This window comes from Oncorhynchus tshawytscha, linkage group LG16 (assembly GCF_018296145.1).
Source record: "Oncorhynchus tshawytscha isolate Ot180627B linkage group LG16, Otsh_v2.0, whole genome shotgun sequence".
Taxonomy (NCBI): Eukaryota; Metazoa; Chordata; class Actinopteri; order Salmoniformes; family Salmonidae; genus Oncorhynchus; species Oncorhynchus tshawytscha.
Window position 1 is genome coordinate 15,204,213 of NC_056444.1, and position 26,729 is coordinate 15,230,941.

At 48.8% G+C, this 26,729-nt stretch overlaps 1 protein-coding gene across 3 annotated transcripts in view; it reads right to left on the reverse strand.

Annotated features, from left to right (window-relative positions):
* LOC112234028 (ras-responsive element-binding protein 1) overlaps positions 1 to 26,382 on the reverse strand; it is a 65,100-nt gene extending 38,718 nt beyond the window's left edge. For 2 of the 3 annotated variants that reach the window (XM_042298813.1, XM_042298812.1), the window contains exon 1: positions 25,873 to 26,382. The gene's annotated coding sequence lies outside the window, so the exon portion shown is untranslated. The remainder of the gene's footprint in view (positions 1 to 25,872) is intronic. The other variant, XM_042298814.1, reaches the window with a different exon arrangement.
* Between the last annotated feature and the right edge of the window lie 347 nt (positions 26,383 to 26,729).

Below are 26,729 nucleotides of genomic sequence, written 5' to 3' on the forward strand. Positions count from 1 at the left end.
TCATTATAGAAGATCTAGCCTATTGCCACCATTCTGACTCCAGCCCAGATTGTTTGTACTGTAGCCAAAAAGCAGCTTAGTAAGCTTTTTAAAATAACTTCCCAGATATAATATTAATTTAGAAACTATTGGAATGTTAAAATTATGTATAGTATAGTATGGTTGATAGGAGGGGTTGGAACCGTTTCAGGGAACAGAAACAGAACCTGGAATGAAAGCGATCTATACTGTTCCAGAACAGAACAGTTATTTTAAAACCATGGGAACTGGTTAATAATGTTCTTTTACATTTCATGCATTTTTTTCTAGTCCCACAACAAAATGCATACGCAATGCCCTCACTGTGTCACTCAGAAATGTATTCCAGTGTCTTCCTACAAGCTGAAAATCTTTCCTTGTGGGTGTTTAAGCTACCTGCCTCTGCCCATCTGATGCATAGGCTGCATAGGCTGACATTACAAGCTTGATTCAGAAGGAGAGAGATTGTTTATTAGCTAGAGAAGAATGGATGAACTTTTTCAATGCTAGTTAAGGGACATATAGGCCTAATTATCATGTTTCACATTGAATTTATTAACTACAAAAAGATAAGACATGTTTTTAATTATGGTGCCGCTCAGGGCACACACAAGCTTGTTAGCTAGCTAGCTCAAGCTTGACAGCGAGCAAACTCAAAGAACATTCAAAGTTCCTCCTCCTAGGTATAACTTTGTGGACCCAATTCAGATAATGCATATCATAACAAGATCCCTGGCACTTCAAGCCTCCTTCAAGCCTCCTCAACCCACTCTCTCCCCACCACAGGAGGTTGGTGCCACCGTAATTGGGGACAACGGGCTCGTGGTAATGACTGGAGAGGAGTCAGTGGAATGGTATCAAATACATCAAATACATGGTTTCCAGGTGTTTGATGCCATTCCATTTGCATTATTCTGGCCATTATTATGAGCCATTCTCCCCTCAGCAGCTTCCACTGCTCTCTACCTGCAAAAAAAAAGTGCATCTTGCGCCACAGGCCACACTTGTCTGTCTATCACGCATGTAAACAACTAGCTTGCCTGCTCTAGCCGCACTGATTGGTCAAGTCATTTAATGAGCTAAATGTAAAAAAAGAAAAGAAAAAGGTTGATTTCACAGGATCAAAAGGGAACAGAAAGAAACAATACAAACCAGTACTTCTTCTTGATTGGAACATGTTGAGAACTTTATTTTGCTGGTCGCAACAGTGGGACAAAATAAAACATTTTGGGAACGACTGGCAAATTATTTTAGTTCCAACCCCTGGTCGATAGTATGGTTGATACAATTATGGGAAAATACAGTATATTACATTATACAGCATATCCAAGGCTTTGGGTATCAAAAAATATGAGCGTTTACCACCAATTAACGTAAACAGGGTTTTTTGTAAGCTAAGCAAAAGAGGACGGCACTATTATGAGCATTTAAACCATTTCTCTGAGCATTTACACCATTTCTCTGAGCATTTGCACCATTTCTCTGAGCATTTGCATCATTTCCTTGAGCATTTGCACCATTTCTCTGAGCATTTGCACCCTTTCTCTGAGCATTTGCACCATTTGGTGAATCATGCATGAGAGCACCAGCTGTTCCGGATGACTGTGTGATCATGCTCTCCATAGCCGATGTAAGACCTTTAAACAAGTTAACATTCACAAGGTCTCAGGACCAGATGAATTACCAGGACACGTCCTCAGAGTATGTGCTGACCAGCCTCCAAGTTTCTTCACTGATATTTTTAACCTCTCCCTGACCCAGTCTGTAACACCTACTCTGTGCCCAAGAACGCCAAAGTAACTTGTCTAAATGACTATCACCCCTGGGCACTCACATCTGTAGCCATGAAATACTGGTCATGGCTCACATCAACACCATCATCCCAGACACCCCGAACCCACTCCAATTCGCATACCACCACAACATATCCACAAATGATGCAATCTCTATTGCACTCCACACTGCCCTTTCCCACTTGAACAAAAGGAACAACTACGTGAGAATGCTGTTCATTGACGACAGCTCTGCGTTCAGCCCCATAGTGCCCTCAAAGCTCCTCCCTAAGCTAAAGTCCCTCGGACTGAACAACTCCCTTCTGAACCTGGATCCTGAGGGCATCAACACATCCTCCATGCTTATCTTAAACACAGGGACCCTCAGGGGTGTGTGCTTAGTCCCCTCCTGTACTCTCTGTTCACCCACAACAGTATGGTCGTGCATGACTTCTACACCATCATTAAGTTTACTGACAACATGGCTGTGATAGGCCTGATCACAGACGACAATGAGACAGCCTATAGGGTGGAGGTCAGAGACCTGGCAGTGTGGTGCCAAGACAACAACCTCTCCCTCAACATCAGAAAGACAAAGGAGCAGATCGTGGACTACAGGAAACGGGAGAGCAGAGCCCGCCCCTATTCACATCGACAGGGCTGTAGTGGAGTGTATCGAGAGCTTCAAGTTCCTCGGTGTCCACATCCCTAAGGATCTATCATGGTCCAAACACACCAACACTGTCGTGAAGAGGGCACGACAACACCTCTTCACCCTCAGTAGACTGAAAAGATTTGGGATGGGCCTTCAGATCCTCAAAAAGTTCTACAGCTGCACCATCAAGAGTAACTTGACAGGCTGCATCACTGCTTGTGTATGGCAACTGCTTTGCATCCGACAACAAGGTGCCATAGAGGATAATGCAAACGGCACCGTACATCACTGGGGCCGAGCTCCCTACCATCCAGGACCTCTATACCAGGCGGTGTCAAAGGAAGGCCCAAAAATTGTCAAAGACTCCAGTCACCCAAGCCACAGACTGTTCTCTCTGCTACCACACGGCAAGCGGTACCGATGCACCAAGTCTGGAGCTAACAGGACCCTGAACAGCTTCTACCCCCAAGCCATAAGACTTCTAAACAAGACTGCTAAATAGTTAATCAAATGGCTACCCATACTACCTGGATTGACACTTTTTTACACTAACTCTCTTGCACTGAACCTATGCACACACACACTGAACTCTAACCACACACACACATACTTACACTGACTCTTCCACACACACTACACACGCCCAAACATACACTTTCACACTCCCCACATATGCTGCTGCTACTACTGTCTAGTATATATCCTGTTGCCTAGTCACTTCATCCCTACCTATATGTACAGTACATAGCTACCTCAATTACCTCATACCCCTGCACATAGACTCTGTACTGGTACTCCCATGCTATTTTCTACTCCCTATAAATAGCCATGTTATTTCTATTCATCATTTGTTTCCTTTATTCACTGTGTATTTATACCTCATGTCACTATTTCTATATACATTGAACATGAATATAAACCCAACACGTGGTGTTTCTCACTTTTCATGAGGTGAAATAAAAGATCCCCAAAACTTTCCATACGCACAAAAAGCTTATTTCTGTCAAATGTTGTGCACAAATTTGTTTACATCCCTGTTAGTGGGCATTTCTGCTTTGCCAAAATAAGCCATCCACCTGACAGGTGTATAATGAATCTGATTAAACAGCATGATCGTTACACAGGTGGACTTTGTGCTGGGGACAATAAAAGGCAATAAAAGGCCACTAAAATGTGCAGTTTTGTCACACAACACAAAACCACAGATGTCTTAAGTTTTGAAGGGAATTGGTGCAATTGGCATGCTGACTGCAGGAATGTCCACCAGAGCTGTTGCCAGATAATTTAATGTTAATTTCTCTACCATAAGCCTCCTCCAACATAGTTTCATAGAATTAGGCAGAATGTCCAACTGGCCTCACAAACACAGGGGAGGTGCAACTCAATATTAAGAATATGTTCCTCATGTTTGGTATACTCAGTGTATATATTTTGTATTATCTTTAACTTGACATTGTTGGAAAAGGACCCGTAAGTAAGCACTGTTAGTCTACACCTGTTGTCTATGAAGCATGTGACAAATAACATTTTATTTGGATTTGAAAAAACTGTCAAGCTGCCCAACTGCAGGCACACACACAGACACACAAAGACACACAGACACACACACACACACACACACACACACACACACACACACACACACACACACACACACGTCACAGATTGAGCGTGGCATAATAGGGTTTGGGAACAAGAGTCCTTGGCAACGCGAGGGCTCAGCTGTCAGACAGCCACAGGTGCCAGAGACAGCCAGAGACTTCTAGGGGCCTTTCTCTCCTCCAGGAGAAAATCCAGGCTTTATTCAAGCCCTAAATGGGACATATGCTACCTTGGCTGGGGCTACTGGGACTGCTGGGGCTACCGGAGCTACTGGGGCTGCTGGGGCTACTGTTGGCCTGACTCCCCAGAGTGGGGACTAGTTTGACAGACTCACATGAGCCTGGTTAGAGGGGTGGGGTGGGGGGGGGGCATGCTTAAATTCCTCCACATCTCCAGTAGTGGAACATATGTAGAGATGATCCTACAATATACTGCTACTCTATTGACAAAGCAACATGCTAACACATCTGCTTTAACACAGTAGTACACACAAAGACTTTTAGGCCTATATCATATAAGTCAACGGAAGTAACTAGGGCTATTAGCAGGTGGAAATGTTAACCAACATATTCACATAGTCACACACACACACACACACACACACACAAAGACCCCCCCCCCTCCCCCTGCACACACTGACACACACAGTGATGTTGTGTTGGGTGTGTGTTACAGAGTGAGAGTGCAGATGCAGATTGTGTGCTGACAGATCCCATGCAGCCCCACTGACAGCTGTGTGGAGAAAAGGCACACGCAGTCCACCAACCAACAGCACCCACCAGATAGCTAGCTGTCTGTACTGTACTGTGTGCCCTTGGTGCCACAAACACAACAGCTACACTACAAGCTAATGTTACCCAGAAAGACTCACAGATGTAAATCGCTGCCAAAAGTGATTGTAACATGTATTGACTCAGGGAGTTGAATACTTATGTAATCATGACATTTTAGCAATTTGTTTTTCATAAAAGGTTTACAAATGTTAGACTTTTTATTTCACTTTGACATTGGATCATTTTGTGTAGGTCGTTGACAAAAAACGACAATTAAATCCCACCTTGTAACACAACAAAATGTGGAAAAAGTCCATGGCTGTGAACACCTTCTGAAGGCAATGAAAGCTAATGCTCATTTCAACCTTCCTACAAATTAATGTGACGATAAAAGGGAGTGATTCATTTCCAAAGATAACTTTTGAGTTCCTTTAGCTGAGCGTGTGGGTGTACGTGTGTACTGTAGTGTTGCCTGAAGCAAGGTCTTCTCTGAAAGCTGGGGAGATGTTGGGGAGAGTTGGCTTGACATCCCCATCAGGCTGACAATAAATATCCCCTGCTAGCTAGCTACTTATTTGGCACGGCTCTTCGCCACAAGTAAATCACGCCGGTAAGCAGAAAGGGTACACTTTTAAACAACCCCCCTATTCTTTTGTTGTTATGATCAGCCCCTACTCCTTTATTTAGCAGACACTATAATGTAGGGAGACGGAGAACCATCCATCTTTATCTCTCTCTCTCTCTCTCCTTGTATCCGTCTGTCTGCTTCCCATCCTGTTCAGCTCATTTTCCCTCTCTAGCAACCATTCACCTTCCTCCAAACAAACGCACACGTAGGGTTGCAAAATTCCTGGAACATTCAATAAATTCCCTGGTTCTCCCAAAATCCCGGTTTGAAGGATTCCCGAAATCAGGAGGGAATAAGCAGGAAATACAGAATCCTCTCATCACTATTTCTGGAAAACCTGGAAGTGTATTGAACGTTCCAGGAATTTTGCAACCCTACATGTGCCTGTATGTTCTGTGTGTTTGTACAGCACTCTTTGGGTTGGTGAGGAACATTGAGCCTAGCTGTAGGTCTGGGGCAGGTGAGGAACATTGAGCCTAGCTGTAGGCATGGGAACGGTGGGGAACATTGAACCTAGCTGTAGGTCTGGGGCAGGTGAGGAACATTGAACCTAGCTGTAGGTCTGGGGCAGGTGAGGAACATTGAGCCTAGCTGTAGGTCTGGGGACGGTGTGGAACATTGAACCTAGCACATTGAATAAACAAACAACATTGAACGTAGCTGTAGGTTTGGGCTGGTGAGGAACATTGAACCTAGCTGTAGGTCTGGGGCAGGTGAGGAACATTGAACCTAGCTGTAGGTTTGGGCTGGTGAGGAATATTGAGCCTAGCTGTAGGTCTGGGGCAGGTGAGGAACATTGAACCTAGCTGTAGGTCTGGGGCAGGTGAGGAACATTGAGCCTAGCTGTAGGTCTGGAGTAAAGATACGTTACACAACTTTTTTGTTTGTTTCATCACTCCCTCCCTCCCTGTCTCCTACTACCGCTCTCTCTGCCTCCCTCCCTGTCTCCTACTACCGCTCTCTCTGCCTCCCTCCCTCCCTGCCTCTCCTCCCTCCCTCCCTCTCCTTACTACCGCTCTCTCTGCCTCCCTCCCTCCCTCCCTCCCTGTCTCCCTACCGCTCTGCCTCCCTCCTCCCTGTCTCCTACTACCGCTCTCTCTGCCTCCCTCCCTCCCTCCTGTCTCCTCTGCCTCTCCTCCCTCCCTCCCTGCTCTCTCTGCCTCCTCCCTCCCTCCTCCCTGTTTCTCTGCTCTCTCTGCCTCCCTCCCTCCCTCCCTGTCTCCTACTACCGCTCTCTGCCTCCCTCCCTCCCTCCCTCCCTGTTTCCTACTACCGCTCTCTCTGCCTCCCTCCCCCTCCCTCCCTCCCTCCCTCCTACTACCGCTCTCTCTGCCTCCCTCCCTCCCTCCCTCCCTGTTTCCTACTACCGCTCTCTCTGCCTCCCTCCCTCCCTCCCTCCCTGTTTCCTACTACCGCTCTCTCTGCCTCCCTCCCTCCCTCCCTGTCTCCTACTACCGCTCTCTCTGCCTCTGCCTCCCTCCCTCCCTCCCTGTCCCCCTCTCCCTCCCCTGTCTCCTACTACCGCTCTCTCTGCCTCCCTCCCTCCTGTCTCCTACTACTGCTCTCTCTGCCTCCCTCCTGTCTCCTCCCTCCCTCCCTCCCTCCCTGTCTCCTACTACCGCTCTCTCTGCCTCCCTCCCTCCCTGTCTCCTACTACCGCCTCTCTGCCTCCCTCCCTCCCTGTCTCCTACTACCGCTCTCTCTGCCTCCCTCCCTCCTGTCTCCTACTACCCTCCTCTGCCTCCCCTCCCTCCCTGTCTCCCGCTCTCTCTGCCTCCCTCCCTCCCTGTCTCCCCTCCCTGCCTCCTCCTCCCTGTCTCCTACCGCTCTCTCTGCCTCCTCCCTCCCTGTCTCCTACTACCCTCTCTGCCTCCCTCCCTCCCTGTCTCCTACTACCGCTCTCTCTGCCTCCCTCCCTCCCTGTCTCCTACTACCGCCTCTGTCTCCTACTACCGCTCTCTCTGCCTGCCTCCCTGTCCCTACCTGCTCTCTCTGCCTCCTCCCTCCCTGTCTCCTCTCTGCTCTCTCTGCCTCCCTCCCTCCCTGTGCCTCCTCCTGTCTCCTACCGCTCTCTCTCCCTCCCTCCCTGTCTCCCTACTGCTCTCTCTGTCCCTCCTCCCTGTCTCCTACTCTCCCTCCTCCCGCTCTCTGCCTCCCTCCCCCTGTCTCCTCCCTGCCTCCCTCCCTCCCTGTCTCTCTCTGCCTCCCTCCCTCCCTGTCTCCTACTACCCTCCCTCCCTGTCTCCCTCCCTCCCTGTCTCCTACTACCGCTCCTGCCTCCCTCCCTCCCTGTCTCTTACTACCGCTCTCTCTGCCTCCCTCCCTCCCTGTCTCCCTACCGCTCTCCCCTCCCTCCCTGTCTCCTACTACCGCTCTCTCTGCCTCCCTCCCTCCCTCCCTGTCTCCTACTACCGCTCTCTCTGCCTCCCTCCCTGTCTCCTCTGCTCTCTCTGCCTCCCTCCCCCTGTCTCCTACTACCGCTCTCTCTGCCTCCCTCCTCCCTGTCTCCTACTACCGCTCTCTCTGCCTCCCTCCTCCCTGTCTCCTACTACCGCTCTCTCTGCCTCCCTCCCTCCCTGTCTCTACTACCGCTCTCTCGCCTCCCTCCCTCCCTCTCTCTGCCTCCCTCCCTCCCTGTCTCCTACTACCGCTCTCTCTGCCTCCCTCCCTGTCTCCTACCGCTCTCTCTGCCTCCCTCCCTCCCTGTCTCCTACCGCCTCCCTCCTCCCTCCCTCCCTGTCTCTACTGCTCTCTGCCTCCCTCCCCCTGTCTCCTACTACCGCTCTCTCTGCCTCCCTCCCTCCCTGTCTCTTACTACCGCTCTCTCTGCCTCCCTCCCTCCCTGTCTCCTACTACCGCTCTCTCTGCCTCCCTCCCTCCCTCCCCTCCCTGTCTCCCTCCCTCTCTCCCTCCCTCCCTCCCTCCCTCTCCTACTACCGCTCTCTCTGCCTCCCTCCCTCCCTGTCTCCTACTACCGCTCTCTCTGCCTCCCTCCCTCCCTCCTCCTCTGCCTCCCTCCCTCCCTGTCTCCTACTACCGCTCTCTCTGCCTCCCCTCCCTCCCCCTGTCTCCTACTACTCTCTGCCTCTCCCTCCCTCCCTCCCTCCCTGTCTCCTACTACCGCTCTCTCTCCCTCCCTCCCTGTCTCCCGCTCTCTCTGCCTCCCCTCCCTGTCTCCTACTACCGCTCTCTCTGCCTCCCCCTCCCTGTCTCCTACTACCTGCCTCCTCCTCCCTGTCTCCCTACCGCTCTCTGCCTCCCTCCTCCCTGTCTCCTACTACCGCTCTCTCTGCCTCCCCCCCTCCCTGTCTCCTACTACCTCTGCCTCCCTCCCTCCCTGTCTCCTCTGCTCTGCCTCCCTCCCTCCCTGTCTCCTACTACCTCTCTCTGCCTCCCTCCTCCCTGCCTCTGCCTCCCCCTCCCTGTCTCCTACTACCGCTCTCTCTGCCTCCCTCCCTCCCTGTCTCCTACTACCGCTCTCTCTGCCTCCCTCCCTCCCTGTCTCCTACTACCGCTCTCTCTGCCTCCCCCTCCCTGTCTCCTACTACCGCTCTCCTCCTCCCTCCCTGCCTCCCTCCCTCCCTGTCTCCTACTACCGCTCTCTCTGCCTCCCCTCCCTCCGCTCCCTCTCTGCCTCCCTCCCTCCCTCCCTGTCTCCTACTACCGCTCTCTCTGCCTCCCTCCCTCCCTCCCTCCCCTGTCTCCTACTACCGCTCTCTCTGCCTCCCTCCCTCCCTGTCTCCTACTACCGCTCTCTCTCCCTCTGCCTCCCTCCCTCCCTCCCTCCCTGTCTCTTACTACCGCTCCCTCTCTGCCTCCCTCCCTCCCTGTCTCCTACTACCGCTCTCTCTGCCTCCCTCCTCCCTGTCTCCTACTACCGCTCTCTCTGCCTCCCTCCCTCCCTGTGCCTCCTACTCCCGTCTCCTCTCTCTGCCTCCCCTCCTCCCTGTCTCCTACTACCGCTCTCTCTGCCTCCCTCCCTCCCTGTCTCCTACTACCGCTCTCTCTGCCTCTGCCTCCCTCCCTCCCTGTCTCCTACTTACCGCTCTCTCTGCCTCCCTCCTCCCTGCCTCTCTGCCTCCCTCCCTGTCTCCTACTACCGCTCTCTCTGCCTCCCTGCCTCCTGTCCTACCGCTCTCCTGCCCCTGTCTCCTACTACCGCTCTCTCTCTCTCTCCCTGTCTCCTACTACCCCTCCCTCCCTCCTGTCTCCTACTACCGCTCTCTCTGCCTCCCTCCCTCCCTGTCTCTTACTACCGCTCTCTCTGCCTCTCCCCTCCCTCCCCCTGTCTCCTACTACCGCTCTCTCTGCCTCCCTCCCCCTGTCTCCCTGCTCTCTCTGCCTCCTCCCTCCCTGTCTCCTACTACCGCTCTCTCTGCCTCCCTCCCTCCCTCCCTGTCTCCCCTCCCTACCGCTCTCTCTGCCTCCCTCCCTCCCTGTCTCCTACTACCGCTCTCTCTGCCTCCCTCCCTCCCTGTCTCCTACTACCGCTCTCTCTGCCTCCCTCCCTCCCTGTCTCCTACTACCGCCTCCCTCCCTCTGCCTCCCTCCCTCCCTGTCTCCTACTACCGCTCCTGCCTCTGCCTCCCTCCCTCCCCCTGTCTCCTACTACCGCTCTCTCTGCCTCCCTCCCTCCCTCCCACTACCGCTCTCTCTGCCTCCCTCCCTCCCTCCCCCTCCCTGTCTCCTACTACCGCTCTCTCTGCCTCCCTCCCTCCCTGTCTCCTACTACCTCCTCCCTCCTCTCTCTGCCTCTGCCTCCCTCCCTGTCTCCTACTACTGCTCTCTCTGCCTCCCTCCCTCCCTGTCTCCTACTACTGCTCTCTCTGCCTCCCTCCCTCCCTGTCTCCTACTACTGCTCTCTCTGCCTCCCTCTCTCTCAATTCAATTTCAATTTTAGGGCTTTATTGGTATGGGAAACATATGTTTACATTGCCAAAGCAAGTTAAATAGATAATAAACAAAAATAAAAAACAATACAAAATTAACAGTAAACACTACTCACAAAAGTTCCAAAAGAATAAAGACATTTCAAATGTCATACAGTGTTGTAATGATGTGCAAATAGTTAAAGTACTCTCCCTCCCTCCCTCCCTCACTCAGCAGCAGTCCTACAGTACACGGTAGCAGGTTTTATGACACTGAGAGGACACCGTGGGCCTGGACTGCTCTCCACTGACAGTTGTCTATCTGTGCAACAAATGGCACATTCAATCAGGGGGCAGCAGTGACAGCCCCACTCCATAAATTCTGGGGTGCGCACACACACACACACACACACACACACACACCCACACACACCAGCTAGCAGCACCTAAAACAGAGCCTGCAGTTATAATGCTGCCTTGCTCCACTCAAAATTTATGTGCAGCTCTTTTTAAAGGTCTGTTAAGTTCAAGTGAGTTAATAGTCTAGTAGTTCACCAACGGACATTGACTGCCCATATCAGTACGCCGATGAATGGCAGAACAACCTGTGAAAGCAGTTTGTTTTATAAAGGCTGTTTTCAAATATGCTCTTATTTGTATAAGGGGCATCCTCCAGACAGACAACACATCAATAGGTGAAATTCAGGAAGGCATTTTGATTCACCAGAGTTTACATTAGGCCATGATGCCTAAATAGATGCCAACATTTGTTGTTGAGGTCTTCACACATACGGTCCAGGACACTTTGTGTCAATATCAAGCCAAGGACTGATAACTAATAGCCTACTAGAAATATGATTTATAAAATGGTGGCACGCCACCAGTTGAGGCACATAACATCTTGGGGGAGAATGAAGTGAAAAGAGATGGCTCAGTTCAAAAACATCCCCGGTGTTACAACAATACACTTGGGTGTGTTGCTCTCTCTTTCGCAAAACCACACCTTCACAGTCTTTCAGCACTTGAAATGCAGGAGGGAGGAGTGTGTGTGTGTGTGTGTGTGTGCGTGTGTGTGTGTGTGTGTGTGTGTGTGTGTGTGTGTGTGTGTGTGTGTGTGTGTGTGTGTGTGTGGGGGGCTGCCTTCAGGCTTGCAAGTTCATACATGCCATACCTGGCTAAGCCTGGACTTAACACACACACTCAAATACAGTACACACACATACTCAAACACACATACATACCGCAAGTCCCAGAGACAAGACTCACGCCCTCGTCACAACGAGTAGCCCAACCCACCTGAAAATGTGTGTACAAACGCACAGCACAGAGAACATAAACAATAACACCCAAAGCATCTCCCAACCCTACAGTCATCTGGGTGAGCCTACAGTCATCTCCCAACTCTACAGTCATCTGGGTGAGCCTACAGTCATCTCCCAACCCTACAGTCATCTGGGTGAGTCTACAGTCATCTCCCAACCCTACAGTCATCTGGGTGAGCCTACAGTCATCTCCCAACTCTACAGTCATCTGGGTGAGCCTACAGTCATCTCCCAACCCTACAGTCATCTGGGTGAGTCTACAGTCATCTCCCAACCCTACAGTCATCTGGGTGAGTCTACAGTCATCTCCCAACCCTACAGTCATCTGGGTGAGTCTACAGTCATCTCCCAACCCTACAGTCATCTGGGTGAGTCTACAGTCATCTCCCAACCCTACAGTCATCTGGGTGAGCTGCTTGTATTGTGTACACAGTGGATGTACATATCTGGGGAAAATGTGCTACTTCAGATATTTGCAGTCAGTCATTTCAGAAAAAAGCTGCTTGAAATGCGTCAAGCATCTCAACAAAAGTTTTGATGCTACGTGGTCTATCGAGTTAAACAAGGCTTGCAGGCCTACTATTTTTCAAGCGTATGAAATTGTGTATCCCTATGAGTAAGTGTTGCCCTGACCATAAGAACTGTAGCATAGAGTATCTGTCTGGGTTCCACCACGTCTGAGGAGGAGACAGAACAGGAGAAACCACTGGAGGGGGGGGTTCACCTAGCAGAGGGCCCAGACTCAGGCCCAGGCGGGAGGATACGCCTCTTCACAGCTCTCACCATAATGGGGCTCTTTGTACAGCCAAGAAGAATACACCCTTCATCTGGACTGGGGACTGAGGCTATCCCTCTCTCTCTCCCTCTCACTCTCTCTCCCTCTCTCTCTCTCTCCTCTGTCTCTTCCCACTCACACACACAGACATCTACCGACCACACATGATTTGTGGCTGTCAAGACCTTTTCTTCCCTCCCCCTTGTAGAGGACTACCTCTGTGTGTGTGTGTGTGTGTGTGTGTGTGAGACACTAGATGGATCGGCTCAGCAGTGGTACCACCAGCTACTGTATCTATCTGTCCTTCTACATGGATCACCATGCAGCGTGTCCCCTCCCACCCTCCAACCTCTAACCTCCAAAACCTAACCCCCATCCTCTAACCCCCACCCTCCAAAACCTAACCCCCATCCTCCAAACCCTAACCCTAACCCCCTCCCACCAACCCCTAACCCTAACCCCCTCCCACCAACCCCTAACCCGAACCCCCATCCACCAACCCCTAACCCCCATCCTCCAACCCCTGACCCCCTCCCGCCAACCCCTAACCCTAACCCCCATCCACCAACCCCTCCCTCCAACCCCTAACCCCCTCCCTCCCTCCAACCCCTAACCCCCTCCCTCCAACCCATAACCCCCATCCTCCCCTTTCTTCGGCGTCACTCCTCTTGATGTTGAATGACATAACACTCCACAGTGAGGATTCAGGCCAAAGTACAAGGCCACACAACATCAGCCAACTGTTTGCCGGCACCGGCTCGCAACCGCCCCCTGAGCAGCCCAGTATCTACGCCCCTCCCATCCACATGGGCACAGCCCCCCTTGCTTTCTGCCTCAGGCCAATCAGGGACTCCGCAGCCAGCTGTTTGCCCGGGCCGCACACGTGAATGACATCGGGCAGGTGGGGGGGGGGTGCTCTCACAACTTTCACAACTCTGAGCAGCGGGGTTATCCATGGAGCCTCCGGGGTATGAGGCCGGCCGTGCAGCACAGCACCGTTCCTCTCAGCTACACTGAAACAACTCCGCCAGCAGCACCATCACACCATGTCCTGCCTGCCTCTCTCCCCTTCTCCTCCACCCCTCTCCTCCACCCCCTCCTCTACTACTCTCCTCCACCCTCTCCTCCACCCTTCTCCTCCACCCCTCTCCTCCACCCCTCTCCTCTACTACTCTCCTCCACCCTTCTCCTCCACCCCTCTCCTCCACCCCTCTCCGCCACCCTTCTCCTCCACCCCTCTCCTCTACTACTCTCCTCCACCCTCTCCTCTACTACTCTCCTACACCCTTCTCCTCCATCCCTCTCCTCCACCCTTCTCCTCCACTCCATCCCTCTCCTCCACCCCTCTCCTCTACTACTCTCCTCCACCCCTCTCCTCTACTACTCTCCTACACCCTTCTCCTCCATCCCTCTCCTCCACCCTTCTCCTCCACCCTTCTCCTCCACTCCTCTCCTCCACCCCTCTCCTCCCTCCTCTCCTCCACCCCTCTCCTCCACCCCTCTCCTCCACCCCTCTCCTCCACCCTTCTCCTCCCTCCTCTCCTCCACCCCTCTCCTCCACCCCTCTCCTCCACTCCACCCCTCTCCTCCACTCCTCTCCTCCACCCTTCTCCTCCACTCCTCTCCTCCACCCCTCTCCTCCACCCTTCTCCTCCACCCTTCTCCTCCCCCTCTCCTCCACTCCTCTCCTCCACCCCTCTCCTCCCTCCTCTCCTCCACCCCTCTCCTCCACCCTTCTCCTCCACTCCTCTCCTCCACCCCTCCCCTCCACCCTTCTCCTCCACTCCTCTCCTCCACCCTTCTCCTCCACCCTTCTCCTCCTCCATTTTCTTCTCCTCCACCCCTCTCCTCCACCCCTCTCCTCCACCCTCTCCTCCACCCCTCTCCTCCCCCTCCATTCCTCTCCTCCACCCCTCTCCTCCACCCCCTCTCCTCCACTCCTCTCCTCCATCCCTCTCCTCCACCCTTCTCCTCCACTCCACCCCTCTCCTCCACCCCTCTCCTCCACTACTCTCCTCTGAAATAAGAGTCACATTGTGTTTTTTCTTTTTTTTTCTCTTCCAGCTGCGCTGGGCTCTCTCTTCATGGGTTCTCTGCCTGCCTTACAGCCTGAGGACATGGGCTCCTACAAGGGAGTGATTCATCTGGGGGGTGGGATGTGATGAGGGTGGAGATGCTGTAACTTCACATAGAGCAGAGATTTTTGGGGGTCCCACAGAACAATTTCCTCTCTCTCTCTCTCTCTCTCTCTCTCTCTCCCCCACATTGTCTATCTGTTAGCTCAAAGTAGGCAATGATGGGGGCTGTTGTATGTCAGACATTACTGAGAGCGGTAGAGCAAGTTGGGTGAATGAGCAGAGCAAGATCTGGGAGTTTGAAAATACTCTCTGGGGCTGAAAGTGTTCAAAGTCAAACCCCCCCCAGGGGAGGTGGAGAATGGGCAGTAATGGCTAGTTACAAAGACAGCAAGCTCTGCTTCCCATGTGTTTAATAGTGATACTGGACAGCTAGCATCGCCTACTAGCATCGCCTACTAGCATCGCCTACTAGCATCGCCTACTAGCATCGCCTACTAGCATCGCTACTAGCATCCTACTAGCATCGCCTACTAGCATCGCCTACTAGCATCGCCTACTAGCATCGCCTACTAGCATCGCCTACTAGCATCGCCTACTAGCATCGCCTACTAGCATCGCCTACTAGCATCGCCTACTAGCATCGCCTACTAGCATCTAGGAGACTCCTCCTTTGAAGCCTGCCTCTCAAGGCTCCGAGCAAAGTGCCTCCTCGTCGAACACGGCCTGATAAAAAAGTTAATGTTTACTGGGATAGAAGTGCTGGCTTAGGGAGTGCCAGAAGGATAAACTTTGACTAAATTTAGATGATTCTCTTTGTGAACTAGGCCTACTTCTCTCTGAAGCAAATCTTGGGCTTCTGACTGTCACCAGTTTATTTCCCTCGTCTTCTGACAACAATTCCCCTAATGCTGCACACAGCGCTTATCATAATTATGAAAACCTGAAACAACATCCAGTATCCACCATTTCCTGTTCGGGGGAAGTCCAAAAGACCTTGCAGTCTTGTGGGATGGCCCATTTCCTCAGCAAAGGATGAAATGAGAAGGGACGGGGATTATTTCCCCCCTCTCGAGTTCTATTTATCCCTGACACCGTCCCTCCATCCTCTCAAAATGCCTCTGGTGGCATGCTATTCTACTTAGTCAGGCCTCACTAAAGGCATCTCAACCAGCATACACTTTTAGAATATGATAGAGTCGGGATTCATAAAAACTAAAACATCGCACTGAAAGTACAGCTGTGACAAGCAAACCAACTTAGTCATCTTACAAGAGGTAAGTATTAAGGTCTTATTCTTGAAAAATGTTTAAATCAACTAATGCTAATTCAGTAAGTCCCCCCAAAAAATCTATGACAAAACCAACCAAATGGCAGTGCAGACATATGCTAATCTGATTCCTTAGGGGCCTTTAATTGTCATCATTGGAGTCTATCTTCACTCTGAGTCTCCAGTAGTGTCATTAGAGAGCTCAATAAGCATAACACTAGTCTCTGGGGCCTTGCTGCACTGTTACAGTCTTCAACACTGGGTGGCTGACGGAGTCATTGCATTACAAACTTGGCGACCTTGCTCAGGAACAGATAAGAACAGTGTCCAAGTGGAGACAGATCTAGACAGAACAGACCTGGAACAGGATCATCTTCCAGGCACGGTCTTGAGGGCTGAGGTTAAAGTTGGGATGTTTCGTGGTTTCGCGGTTCACCTTTCTGCAGTATTTGGTGACAAACAGGCAAAGTGTTTGTAGGTAGACATAGTATGGAAGAATGAATGATGGAGAAAGATTAACCTGGCCACTGGAAAAGATTGTTTTCCATTCTCCTCATGCATCTCAAAGCCTGTTCAATACCTAGTAGAGGAGGGAGTGCACTCTGCTCAGTTGCAAGTAGTTACATAAAGGGGTCAAAGTCTTCTCTTTTGTTCCGATGCTGCTGCTCTTTCGAAGGGGACCCGTAACCTGATTTTCACCTGCTTACCAATGCCTGCTAGAGCTGGGAAAGATGTTTACTGTTCTCCTTGGATGGGGTTTATAATTCTTTCCACTGGTGTACCTGGGGGGGTGCGACCTTTAACCAGACTGACTGTCTGGTTAATGATAATGATGATAATGCCCCTTTGAAGGAGGCGCAACGAACTTGCGCCACAGCGAGGATGCTGGGAAGAGCACAGCTCAGGAGAGTGGTGGGGGGAAGGGGGAGGATGATAAAGGGTGTAACAAATAACTTTGCTGGTAAAACTTCGACCAACAGAATATTTTCACCGAAGTTAAAACTAACTTTTGCTCAAGGGGGGGACCTAAAAAGTTTATAATTGACGTGTTATTTTTGGGAGAGAGAAAACATTCCCCTGGGTGGTTGAAAGGGTTAACTGTGGGGCAGTGGTGGTCCTGTGTTGTTGCGTGAGTGTGTACGCCTGCTGTGAGATGGGTGGCGGCTATGCAGCCTGTATGCATCACCGGTGTTGTTTGGGCAGGGTTTAAGGTAGGTCCCTCCATTGTTTGGGAGCTGCTCCTGTTGTGGGGGGTAGGGGGAGAAAAGGCCAGGTTTCAACCCAGAGAAAGGGCTGTGTTTCTGTCTTTGTGTGCCCTGCCTCGGGGGCTTGTCAAGAGAGAGCCTGGTCTATCCCATCAACTAGACTCCCAAGGGGGAGCTGGAGAGAAGGATTGCTAAGGGTGTTGGAGATGGGAGGTGGGGGAAGGATGACAGTGTAGTGTTAACTTCAGCTCAACTGGGAGGACACACCTCCCCTCTCCTCCCCATCCCCCAACTAAGCATCCACCCTCTCCCTCTCTTCTCCATCCCCCAACTAAGCACCCACCCTCTCCCTCTCTTCTCCATCCCCCAACTAAGCACCCACCCTCTCCCTCTCTTCTCCATCCCCCAACTAAGCACCCACCCTCTCCCTCTCTTCTCCATCCCCCAACTAAGCAGCCCCCCCCTCGTTGCACTCCTCCTCTCCATCTCTGCTCAGGACATAGGAGGTATTTTGGAAGCAGTGGGAATCTTTATCCATTGTCCAATCTTAAAGTTGGCTCTAAACAAAACATTTAATCTGATCAGTGAATTTTTCTTTTCATGACAGTGTTTTCTTCTGTAATGTAAGAGAGAAGCAGGTAGGGAGGGGTTGAGCTATAACAGGGTTCCCAACTGGACGCCAAGTTTTCATAGCAGAAAATATGTACAGAATATGTTTTTTAATTTTCATTGTTGGACATAAAAGACTTAAAAGACCAGGAAAACAGCTCCAAGTAATTTCAATTTTGGACATGTGTTCCTAAGTATTCCCACGTATAATAGAGAAACACGTGATTGTATACAAATGTAAGCAAGGTTTGAAAGATTTTATTTTAGTGAAATATTTTATCTGTTTGGGCTTCTTGCGGTCAATTTGCAGTCTACAAATTATTTGCAATTATACTGAACAAAAACATAAACGCAACAGGTAAAGTGTTGGTCCCATGGATCATGAGCTGAAATAAAAGATTCCCACAATTTTACATACACACAAAATGATTATTTCTAGCTAATTTTGTGCACAAATGTCTTTATATCCATGTTAGTGAGCATTTTTCCTTTATCAATATAATCCATCCACCTGACAGGTGTGGAATATCAAGAAGCAGATTAAACAGCATGATCATTACACAGGTGCACCTTGTGCTGCGGACAATAAAAAGCCACAGATGTCTCAAGTTTTGGAGCGTGCAACTGACTGCCAGAGCTGTTACCAGAGAATTGAATGTTAATTTCATAAGCCGCATCCAAAGTTATTTTAGAGAATTTGGCAACTGAGAGAATCCAACTGGCCTCAAAACCACAGACCTAGTGTATCACGGTAGCCTAGCACCTCCACATCCGGCTTCTTCACCTGCGGGGACATCTGAGACCAGCCACTCGGACAGCTGATGAAACTGACGAGTGTTTCTGTCTGTAATTTTTTTTAAACGAATTCTGATTTGACTGGGCCTTGCTCTCCAGTGGGTGGGCCAGTCTCCCAAATGGGTGGGCCTATGACCTCCCAGGCCCACCCATGGCCTGCCCTGTCATGTGAAATCCATAGATTAGGGCCTAATGAATTTATTTCAATGGACTGATTTCCTTATATGAACTGTAACTGAGTAAAATCTTTGACATTGTTGCATGTTTCGTTTATATTTTTGTTCAGTATATGTTCCGGCCCCCCAAACATCCACCGAAGAAGGGAAAAGAAATTGGCCAGCGGCTGAATCTAGTTGATGATCCAATCCCTGTCCTATAACCTGATGTGAGAGACAAGCAGGCAGAGAGGGTTTGAGGCAGAACCGGTGTGGTCCAGTGTGGAACTGCATGACACAGTGTTACGTGTGTAACCACCGTCACAGAGATTACCCCCATCTTGTAAAATCAGTGGTTTGTCTGCGTCTCACGGCTGATGGTATTAGCATGTCTAGAAACAGGAGGGAACTTCAAAAGAAAAATGGAAACTCAAAACAGGAGTCCATCCAGTCAGTGAGAATGAAAGTTACACTTTTTTCTCTCTTGAAAACAAGTTGGAATGTTTTTTTAAAGAAAAAAGTAAACAGTCAACTTAACTTCTGGGCATCCTCCAAACAAAACCAAAAAATAGGCCACTAGTCACATAAAGAATGAGTAGGCATTTAGACAAATAATGTGTTTGATGTAGGCCTAGTTGAAAACTACTTAAAGGTGCTGAATCATTTCAAACAGGAAGACCAAGGATTTTATCCTATGTTGTCATGCAGACAGAGAGAGAGAAAGAGAGAGGGGGAGACTTAATTGAACCTTATCAGTAGAGTGGAGCCCCCAGTCCCTAGCCCCCTCCCATTCCTGTCTCCTCCTACACTAGGACCTCTCCCACCCACCTCTCACGCAGCTTTGCTAAGGGATGCTTTCTAAGGTGTGTGTGTGTGTGTGTGTGTGCGTGCGTGCGTGCGTATTTTCGTGGCCAAGGAGGAGTGACAAACAACAGGTCTGGGGGCCTGTGCACTGGTCTCTATGGAGATGAGGTGTGTCCTGTGTGTTTGTAGAACAAACAATGGTACCTGATGAGGGGGAGGACGGCTAGAGTGTGTGTGTAAGGTGGTGACCACATCATATACATTGTGGGAATGGGAAAAGGAAGTGGTGGCTCAGTGTTTCTTCCAAGGATGCCCTTTTGAAGAGGCATTACGTGGGGCCAACCTAGCCGGATTAGTAGGGATTACCACGGTAGAGTTGGGTTTAACAATTCAAATGCAAAGGAAATGTGATTATTGTCGTGCAATTCTATTCTAAAAAGCTACTATACACCAGAAACCAAGGTATACAGAATAACACAAAGTTTAGGCCTACTCGAGGTTTGGAAGTGTTGGCTAAAAGGAACACATGGTAGAAAAATATGAAACTGCAGGAAATGGATCGGCTCGACATTCAGGATGAAGCCTCTGAAAGCTATTAGCATGTCGGCCACCCATTGGCAGAGTCACCTCTGACATCACTGGCAACATTGCCCAGCATGCACTACTCAGGTGGGGTGTCATTAGAGCAGCTCATCCTTCTATATTTACTGTCTCCGCGTGGCTAACAGACCGTCTGAGATAGACAGACTATCTATCTAACAGAGTCCTCTCTCGAAAAAACAATTCCAAATGTGTCCCTCAAAAGCATCAGATGTGGAAAATCCACCGTACCTAGCCAGGGGCAGGGGCAAGGTAGGGACTAACGGGGCAGGAGGACCAAAGGAGGAGGCAACCTGCTATGTGGTAGGACTAGGCTGTGTCCGTCCAGGCATCTCTCTAGTCCTGCAGACATACCAATCACCAATCAGTACCAACGTTTGAACGGATGTCACTTATTCTAGGTCCATACATTTGAATACTTTTCTCTACACACCTATTTACATTCTGAAAACACAATATTAGGTGGCATTAAAAAAGACAGTTTGCCTGAATATTTACCTCCACAAGTTCAAAAACTTTTATTTGCGGTAACTTCAATCTGGCTATGTGTTGATAAAATCAACATAACCTAAGTATGTTATATTTTCATGTTCTCTTCTCCTCCCAGCTCTCTCTCTCTCACACACAAAACTGGTTGGACCATGCTGTTGCCTTATGCACTTTTTTTCCTCTCCCTCTGTTCCTCCCTCCCTCCTCCCTCCCCTGTCTAGCTCCAGTGAGCAACAAGTGCTGCCTGTGAGTACCACCCCCTCCCCCTCCCCCTCCAACCTCCAGAAGCTATCTCAAATCCTCAGCCTGCAAGCAACTGCCAGCTGACAAAACTGTTTAGTCAGCATGAAAGACAGGGAGGGAGGGAGCGATGTGGGGCTAGACGAGAGAGAAAGAGAGTGTGAGAGAGAGATGTAGAGACAGAGCAAGGAGGCAGAAAAGGGAGAGAGGGAAGTAGAGACAGAGCAAGGAGGCAGAAAAGGTTGAGGGAGAGCAAGAGCGGGAGACATTCTTACTGCGCACTCTCCATTCAGCTCTCTCTCTCTCTCTCTCCCTCCCTCCCTCTCCCTCTCATTAACCCTTTCCTCTCCGAGACAGCCAACACAGTTTAGAGATGGCTGCTAGAGGCTAAAAGTAACACTCAAACCACAGCTAGGAAGACAATCCACTCCATAGAAGGAGTATTTTGTGAGTAAACAGAGGACAATGGAACCGTATAAAGATTCCCCTACCTCCACTACAACCCAAATAAAGTATTGTAAACACAACAAGACAAAACTTTATGTCTCCTTCATACGATGGAGTGAGTTGCTTGGAAACAGGCTGACTGAGGAGAGGAGGGGACAACTCTGGAGAGCGGAGCCATTGTTGTTCCACTTCCTCCATCTCTTCCCCCACCACTTCGGAGAGGAGGCAGTTTAACTTCCTGTCTCCCCCATGCTTCACCCCTCCTCACCCCAGGTGCTGCTGCAGCCTCCATTTTCTAGCCTCTCTCTCCCTCTCCTCTCCCCTCCCCCTTGTGGCATTCTTTCACATCAGTGGCACAGCCGTCAAGTTAGACTTTGAACCCGAGGTAAATACCTGCTTTATTTGCAGCCTGTGCTGGAGGCTGGTGGTGGCCTGTGTGGCTGGGAAGGGTGTATGTTGGTGGTGTGTGTGTGTGTGTGTGGGGGGGGGACAACATGTATAGTGACAACTCAGAGCTGTGCAGAGGGATAAAGGACACGTAGGGCTCTGCACTGAGAGGGCCGACATCACCCTGGTGCAGCGTTCCCGCTCTCCCTGCAGCTTATCAGTTAGACCCTGAACACACCCTGTGAGATGGATGACTTGGCCAATATTAACAACACACTTCTGTGGGCCGAGGAGAAAGAGGAGAACTATAGGACAATAAATGTTCTACTTGGTTGTTATGGCAAGCGATGCTGGTAAAATAGGTCACTCATTTCCCATAACAAATAAAACATCCATTCATCCAACCAAGATCATGTTCACCAATGTAGGACGGATGGCATGGATTTTCTCGTAGTTGGTTGAAGGAGTTGTCCTGGCAGCAATCAATTAATCAAATTGTTTCCCGAATCCAACAACGTGATCCAATAGTACGTTGAGAGACAGGCCCCTAAACATTAGGACCTACTTTGCACATTAGTTGTGCAGCCAAGTGTCGCCTATAAAAAGCCAGTGGTATTAATCTAGATTTGGGGCTTCTACCACAAATGTGTGACTGTGCCTACAAATATCATTGAGCCTATATTTACACTGGGTCCTAGACCACAGCCAGGATAAAGGGGGCTAACTATGGACTCACCCCAGGGACATATTGTAATGTCTACTGTTAAGGTCACTCCGTGTGTGTTTGTTAGTTGCAGCTTACATTCACACACCTGTAAAAGAACTCCATCCCTTACTCGGTCCCAATGAAAACCTCAGTTTAAAGCAGCCTACGTGCACACAATGTCAGCACCGACACTGTCCTACTTAGCTGCTCCGTCCACTTCTCAAATTTCCGCCATCTCACTTGGCTGTGTTACCGCATCCTCATTAAAGCACCCACACGTACCTTGAGCCTCATTCCATCAAGACATCAACAATGTTGAGTATGCCGCACATATTACAAGATGCAATACAGCACGTGTAGCCTAAATTAAATGTGTGCATTCTCATTTTTTAAACTAGGAGTCAATGCTTAGTAACAACTGCATAATCAAAGAGGAAAAATACAAAATAAAACATGTTATGAATTACTTCAATTTGCCATGTAGCATTTAGCAGTAACATACATTTGAGGTTGTAAGTCCTAAGCAAGGAAGGTTCGGGAGGAGGAGGGGTGAGGTGACACAGCGAGGCCGAACCCCAAGCTTGGATTCCATTTTGGAAACCATCTTCCTCAGGTTCCCTCTTTCCTCTTACATCTACAAGTAGAGTCCCTATGTCCCCTCCACGCCCTGCCGGCCGCGGGATGGAACCTAATCTTATCTAAAAAAGGCGGGTTAAAAATAGCCCTGGGGGCCAAAGGGGAGCCAAAGGGCCAGCCCATCTGTACCCTTGGGGAAACCACAACCCATCTCCATCAGGAAGAGAGGTAAGAAGAAGAAGTGTCTTCATTTTTAAATTTTGACCCGAGACCTTCAGCGTGTTCTGGGTGGTTCGACCCATACACCCCCCTCCTATTCCATTGATTTAGCCTCAGTGAGCAACAACCGGTTAACAGCTAAATGAGAGGCGATAAAGACGAGGAGGAGCCAGTGAGGACCTAATACCAATGCTCTGCATTGTTGAAGGGACTTGCCATCAGGGGACACTGTGTTTAAGTCGGTGTCTTTAGAGGATGGATGGGGTCTTATTAGGCTAAATAGCAGGCTTAAGAGCATAAGGGACCCAAGGGGGTTGAAGGCTCTTAATTACCTCCCTCAGCATCCTCCTCTGGCCCAAACCTCAATGGGAGGAACGTTGATCAACTGACTTTTCGTCAAAGAACATATAAGATTAAATTATTCTCCTTTTAGTTCATCCAAACTCCTAAAAACTTGTGTTATCATTTTAGTGATGCTACAGAATGCCGTTTCACATCTGGACATAAACAAATGTTTAGTTGAAGGCTTAATCATTCCCTTGAGTAGCATATTTGTTTATTATTAAAACCATTTAGGCCTAAGACAAAACAAACAAACAGAAATCATTACATTAAAGACATTAAAGACATAGGCATGGATATGTTTTAACTATCACATCGAATTACAGAGACGAAACATCACAAGATGGCAGGAAGTCAAACAATTGCCATTTCTAACTAGGAGTGTAAGACAGAGAGTAAGATCTTACTTGAGTAAGATCCAAGTACAACCAACAGCTTAAACCAGAAATATCCATTTAGACTTCCGAGGTGTATAACTAGGCTACAACTGGTCCACATCATATTAAATGAAACATCATTTTTGCACTCAGAGCATCCCACATCAAGAATTGAAAACTGTTCAAAGTGACTTCCTTGTATAAACAGAGACCCATAGCGAGTCTATTTTGTCAACACACTAGAGTCATGAGTACCAATAATGCAGTGGATTTGGAGACTTTGTGGAGGGTGGAGAGCTGAGGACATACAAAGGGGACATCCTCTACTTAAGTGTGGTTCCACGTTGATCAACTATCTCTAGGCTCAGAATTCAATAGAAAATAGCTGGTCAAATTAAACGGTTCATCATTTATTTATTCAACCACATAATTTATATAATGTCCTCCAAACAGAGCGTGATCATTTGAGGGATGATTACATTATTATTCCAAAAAAACTCAACTGTCTTCTTGGCAGTGCAAGAGCATCTTACTCTTATCCAGTCTACTATTTCATATGCACTTTACTGTGACTGCAGGGCCTAAACCAGGACAGGCTCATCATCATCTTTCTGTACCACAGAAAAACAACTTTTTTTAAACAAATGTTATGTCTCTTTCCTATATTAAGCCCCCCTCAATACATGCTTACCCCACCCCCACCCTCACACCATCATCATCTTCCGGTCATGCCTTGGTTTGAGTCGTTAGTTTCACCGCACATTTAACCTTTCAGTAGCCCATTTCTTTATCTCAAATTCACCTAACATCTTTGTTAGAGAGTACTGAATTGGATGGTGAATTTCCCTACAGCGAAATGATTGCGTTTGATCCGACTGTCGCCGTAGGCCTACTCGTCTACAGTGTAGAATTTCGTAATGGAATGCGAACTGCTCATCCGGATCGGCACTCTCCTCCCTGTCTCCTTCCAAGTGATCAGAGAGCTCGAGAGAAGAGGAACATCGACCAGCAAGCTCCAAAACCGTGTTGCTTCTATTTTCAACCACCGACAAAATAGTCGACAGTGCAAATATCAACAGATCATCTCTCCATCGCCAGACAACATGGTGTAAACAAAACAACAATGTAGACACAAAGTTACACTTTTACCCAATGCTGTTCTATGCGCACAGCAGTCAACGAGACCAAGGGACGAAGGCAAAAAGAAGGAAAAAAAATGCCTAGCAACCATTATCTAACCAGGTCGCGCTACGTTGCAGTTCCCCAAGAGTGAAACGCATCAATTCATCACTTTTTGAGCGTCTAAAAGAGCTAAAAAATATTTAAAAATACCCATGAATGATCCCAAATAAACACTGTACACATCAACCATGCATTTTGCATCATTCTCGTTGTAGATGATGCGAAATAAATTCATTTCCATAAAGTCGATTATAATAATTAAAGAATGTTTTTAAAAAAGTGAGAAATACTGATAGAGGTGTTTATTCTCGTAATGATGAATGAGGAAAACTATAGACTAGTAGGATATCACGCTTCATGATGAGTAGGAAGAACTGCTTCGGTTTATTTAATAAACAATTAAAGATGGAATCGTGTCAAATCATTGAATTGTAACATTTTAACATACAGACAGACAAACTACTGTTGAAAAACAAATAAGTTTCGTAAACGTCTCTGCAAGGTCAAAATGTAGCTAGCTATACCGACACATGGCCACTAAGCTGTAGCTAGGCTTCGATCAAAGTGCACTGAAGATATGGATGCTCGAGTGCAGCAACAGGCGGCTAGTTAGCTAGCAGACTTTGAACCTCCTCGAACCCCCATCATTAAAAACACTTTACCGAGGGGGGGGAAGTCAGAACTCCAACAATTAATGTTGATTTAAAGAGGGAATGAGTAGCTAAATAAACTTCGCTGGTTACAAATAATAATATAAGGAAGAGACATTCCACCGCTCATGATGAGCATCAGGTCCTTAGCGAAAGTAGGAAGCAAATGGGAGTTGCGAAAACTATCCTATCCACATCTCCTTTCGAACTTTAACAACTTTATGTCACAACAACAGTAAACTTCGCCAAACACTCAATTACCATCGCATATCGACTAAACCAGACAAATAAGGCAGACTTAAGAGAATACGCCGAGGAGCTAGGTACTTACGTTCGACTTTGTTGGGGTTGGGCTGCTTGCGCCGAGACATACTGATGATGGTGAATGGTGATGATGGGCTAAGAAAAAAAAAGAAGCTGCAAAGTTGTTCCGGAGAGGAATCAAAATGGCGTTACTGAGGATGTGCAAAGTTAGACAACTTTGTTCCCCTCTCTTTCTTCCAAATTCCTAAAGAGGAAGAAAGAGTTGAGAGACGAGAGGAAAACACTTATTTCGCTTTCCTCTCTGGCCGTCCCCAAAGCGCTGCTCTCTCCTCTCCCCTAAACCTGATAAGTAAGACGCATCACGTGTTGCTCCTGCTAGTCTCCAAGGGGACGTGTTACTGAGGCTGCTGCCACTAGACTTGAGCCAGTAAGCATCTCTACAGGAGGGGTCTCAAAAGAGCAAAACGTTTTATCGAGCGGCGTGGTACCAATGACTGCGTGGTACCCTCAACATAAAACTCTGAGAGAGGAAGTGCACGCGGAGGAAACTCAAGCCCTTTAAAGTTCTAGAACTTGGTTGTTGATCTACATTTACACACCTATAATTTAAAAATGAGTGTGATTTTTAAATTATATTTAAGTAGATACAGGACGCAGTGATGGATTCACAAGCAACCAGTATTTAACTAGTTTCAAAAGTTGCATTTAGTTTCAACTGGTGCCTGCGTACTCCCACATTCCTCCAAGCCCTCATCTCTGGATACAGACCCCTCCCCGCGTCTATGCTCATCAACCACTGGCCGAGAAGCATTTCCCTCCCCTCTATGCAACTCAGCTGGTAGGAGCCTACGCAGCCCTGATTCACACTGTCTGGGCCACATTGAGATGGAGTCAGATATTTGGCTACATTGCTAGTATTTCCAG